Consider the following 4,598-nt stretch of genomic DNA (forward strand, 5'->3'; position numbering starts at 1 on the left):
TCTGCAGTTGAAAGCGGGACAAGATGGGGTGGAGGCGTGGGGGGAAGCGACTGGGAAGCGGGCCCTGGTGAGTCGGGCTCTCGGGGGATCTTCTTCCCGCTGCTCTGGGTGTGCGCAGCGGTCGGGAGGGAGGCCGAGCGACTTCAGCCTTTCTCCTCCCCCTTTCCCCTTTGGGTAACCCTGCACACGCACTGGTGTGTGAGCAAGTGGCCGCTAGGCTGCCCGTGGCAGGAAGTGACCAGGTCCAGTGTGGCAGTGAGGGAGCGCCCAAGCTTTGCGAGTCCAGTGTCCTCAGTGGTTATTTTGCTAAGCTTTCCTTCTTGCTTGGATTCGTCTTTATACCCCTGCCTTCTTGTTTATCGGGTTCTTTCTTTTGATACTTTTCTTTTGACATGATTCCAAGTATATTTTGATTTATTTGTATTTCAAACTAATTTTGTCCAGCTGGAGTAAGTTTTAATGCAAAAATTTTTAGGAGCTGATATTAAAAAAAATCTGACACAGTGCGCCCTCTGGTAACACATATATACTAAAAACCTGATTTGTTTTCAATACCTTAACTCAACATCTTGATGGGTAATTTTAGGCTAGCTTTGTTAAGTAGTAATTACAGAGTAGTTTTTTTAAAAAGATTTCGAAAGTAGACTTCTTCCAAAACTGCTCTTGATGTGCCTCCCACACACGCAGACACAGCTGAGAGAGAAGGGATTTCAATCGAGTTGGTATAAGCAACTGCTCTTCCCTGGTACTGAGTAGTCTGTGCCTCTCAGATGCGCTCCGCATACCTGAATAGTACTCAAAGGAGCCCCGATCTTTGACCATTGAATCCTGTTTTCCAAAAGAGTGTGTGAGGAGGATTTATTTTCTGGCTCTACTACCATCAAAATTTGAAAAGCAAGCTATTTGAATATTTCAAGAATATGAATATACCCACTTAGTTTCTGTTTCATTTTCCTATTCAGCTTCTTTACAGTCCACAGAACGGTTATTCATGATTTTTTCACAGACGTAAGATGTTTTTCAAATTTATTCAACATCTTTTGCGGAGAAGATCACTACTTCAGAAAGACAGCGTGTGTGTGTGTGTGTGTGTGTGTGTGAAACTTGTCTGAAAAAGTAAAGTTAATGGGAGACACCATAAAATTACTTTTAAATCATGCATCTATTCAGGTATTGCAATTTCCAGCCAGGTACTATTATTTGCATTATTTGGGATCAGAATGTGGGGTATCTTTAGCCCTTTTCAAAAAATTGTAAATATCAGGTCTCACTAAATTGTCCAAGTTGGACTCCAGTTTGTGATCCTCCTACCTCAGGCTTCCGAGAAGCTATGATTGCAGGCGTGCGCTGTAATGATGGAGTTGTTTATTCCTATTTTGCTAGTGTGCGTCTTTCTGCTTTATAAAACTTCATGCAAATCCATGCCTGGATTTACTACTTGAATCAGTGGCTTTCAGACTTTTTGCTGGAACTCAAACCAAAGGCCTTGTGCTGTGCTCCAGGTTTATTTTAAAATAAACACACACACACACACACACACACACACACACACATATGCTGTCTTCCTAAGGTAGTGATCTTCTCCGCAAAAGATGTTGAATAAATTTGAAATGTATCGGTGATAGCAGTTAGTGCTAATATCTGATGGCGCACAAATGTAATCCCAGCTATTTGTCTCAGAGCCCCAGACAGGAGGATGGCAATTTTGAGGACAGCCTGGGCAACTTAGACCCTCTGTCAGAAAATAAGGGATGGTCACCTAGCTCAGAGGTAGTGTGCCCCAGCACTGCTAGAAAAAAAGGGTGGGGGGGCCGGGGAGATGGCTCAGTGGAATAAGTGCTTCCCTGGCAAGCGCAAGGGCCTGAGTTCAATCCCCGGTTCCCCCAAAAAAAAAAAAAAAAAAAAAGTGGGGGAAAGAAAAGAGAGAAAGAAGTTAGTTAATGTCTCTTGTTTGCCAAGCTACTGTGGAGATGTACATTTAATTCCTGTTTTGGCTACTTTCCCAAAAGTTCAAGTAGTTTAAACAGGTGTTGGAAGATGGCACTGGTAATTTATTGAATTAAAAATAACCAACAGATTTTATCAAATTTAAGATTTTCTTAATTTTTGATCCCAGAAGTTATGTGGTAATTATTTTTTAAGGGAAAATTACTCATGTAAATAAGACTGAGTTAAAATTCAAGGACATCTAGTTTTCACCCTAGATTTCCTGTGCAGCCAGAGTTAGACATATTATATTAAGTTGGGTGTTGTCCATGATAAGATATAATTTTGGTGAGTGAATTCCTAAATTTTGTTTATGTCTGAAAATACTGATGTACTTTACAGAGGAGTTTATTCTAACTCTTTACTTAAAATTTGTTAGTTTTTGTCTGTAGAAAAAGTAAAAAAGGCTTACTTTTCTAAAAGTTAGCTACTGCCAGCGTAGTTTTGTACTGTCATTGGTTTGGGCCTAGAGAGATCCAAGAGGAAGGATCCTTTGATTGCCAATTTTTAAAATCTTACTAGTATTTTAGTGAGGCTTCAAGCAAGAGTGGTGTTTCATATTTTTCCCTAGAATGTTTTATAAATCCACTTTATGCAGTTTTTAATCCTGACTTAAAATGCCCTGTTTTAGGAAATGTAAGTATCTTATAAAGAATAATTTTTTTTGTAAAGCTACCATTTCAGTGTTATAATTTTGTCACTTATTTTCAACATTTTAGAGGAATTTTTTTTTTTTTTTTTTGTATGAATTTAGGACAGGGTCTGCAGGATCTCACTACACAGATCGGACTTGTAGTGATTCTCCTGTTTTCAACCTCCCAAACTCTGGGATTACAGGCACGCAACCACGCCCAGTCTCAGTGGTGGCTGTCTCAGCCCGCTGTTGGAGGCAGGGCTGGCACGATGCAGGGAGGATCAACCCCAGCTGTTGCACTCTGCTGAAGCAGATGCTTTAATCCACTGAGCTATCTGGGCAGCCCTTGTTTGTGTTTTGAACTAGGAATCAAACTCAGGACCTCATGCTTACTAGGCAGGCTTTGTGCCATTGAGCTATAGCCCTGACCCTGTAGAGGTTTTTTGGGGGGGGCAGTACTGCAGATGAAACTCAGGACCTTGCACTTGCCCGGCAGTTGCTTAAGGTGCTGAGCCATCTTCCCCAGCCCCTTTTAGAGGATTTTTGTTAATTTCAACTTGTGGTTGTGTGACCACCCACCTTCTCTCTGTCTTTCTCTCTTCATTTAACTACAAGCCAATTTTATTTAAATTAGGACTGCAAAAGAAATAGTCTGTCAGCCATTCATGAATTGAATTCTGGTGGGTGAGCTGAGTTAGATTATGGTACCATAAAACAGCCATAAGCTACTTCTGTTTTGCAATAGATAAGACAATGACTGTTTCTCTTTACTAGCTTTTCTCCCCTTTTTTTGGGGGGGGTACTGTACCAGGAATCGAATTCGGGACCTTGTGCTTGCCAGGCAGGCTCTTATGCCCCTGAGCTTTCTCCTCAGTACCATTCTCCCTTCTTAATCACAGCAAAGATCTTTTTTTTTTTTGCTCCAAGGATATATTGTGGGGAATTCTCCAAATGTATTCCATCCCCAGAAAGAATGGGTATTATCAAGAAATCAACCAATAACAAAAGCTGGCAAGGCACTGGGGGAAAGGAACCCATGTCCCCTGTTTGTAGGAGTGTAAATTGGTGTAGTCAACATAGAAGTCAGTATGGAGATTCCTCAGAAAACTGAAACTAGAGGTTCCATTTTGTTCAGCATTCCCTTTGCTATTTTCCCAAGAGTTAAAAGCATCGTACCACATATTGGGTGATAGACACCCATATTGATAGCAATACAGTTTGTAATATCTAAATCTTGGAAACAGCCCAGATGGCCATCATTAGATGGATAAAGAGAAATTTTTATATAAAATGAGTGCAAATACGCCATAAATAAGGATAAACTTGACAATTTTAGGTAATTGGATGCACCTTGAGACCATATATGAATTAAAATATTGGACACACATTTAAATACTGCATTGCTTCCATTGTGTGAGAAACGAAAGCTCAAATGGATAATAGAATTTAGGAGATAAGAGGGAAATATTCAAAGGGAAAAGGGAGGGAGAAGGAAAAGGAAAACTTATTGCAAATAAGGAGGGAAAGAAGAGTTGACGGGGAATAAAACCAAGATGTATTATAAGGCCAGGCATGGTGGCACATGCCTGTATTCCCAGCACTCAGGAGGTTGAGGCAGGAGGATCATTGCAAGTTCCAAATCAGCCTGGGCTACGTAGTGAGCTGAAGGCCAGCCTGAACTGCATAGTGAGACCATGTCTCAAAAAGTATTGTGTACAGGTAGAAATTCCCTATGATGAATGTAATCTTTATGTATATCAAAAGTGTGTCAATAAAATTAATTTTTAAAAAAGTTTCTCCAGTAATGGTTCAGTCTTTTGATACAGTGAGTTGTTTACGGTAGTGGAGGGGAGGGAGCACATTGCTGGACTGTACAGATTAGTCTTATCTTGGCTCCTTGGGAATTGGTTATAGTTTCATTATGTGGTAAATCTCACAGCTGAGAAGTTCAACATGAAGGAAATATGTACTAAAGCAA

At 40.5% G+C, this 4,598-nt stretch overlaps 1 protein-coding gene across 1 annotated transcript in view; it reads left to right on the top strand.

Moving 5' to 3' along the window:
* Positions 1–4,598, top strand: part of LOC101567063 (ADP-ribosylation factor 4) — a 12,727-nt gene that overhangs the window by 588 nt on the left and 7,541 nt on the right. The window lies entirely within an intron of this gene.

The sequence above is a fragment of the Octodon degus genome, unplaced genomic scaffold (assembly GCF_000260255.1).
Source record: "Octodon degus isolate 3935 unplaced genomic scaffold, OctDeg1.0 scaffold00043, whole genome shotgun sequence".
Lineage (NCBI taxonomy): Eukaryota > Metazoa > Chordata > Mammalia > Rodentia > Octodontidae > Octodon > Octodon degus.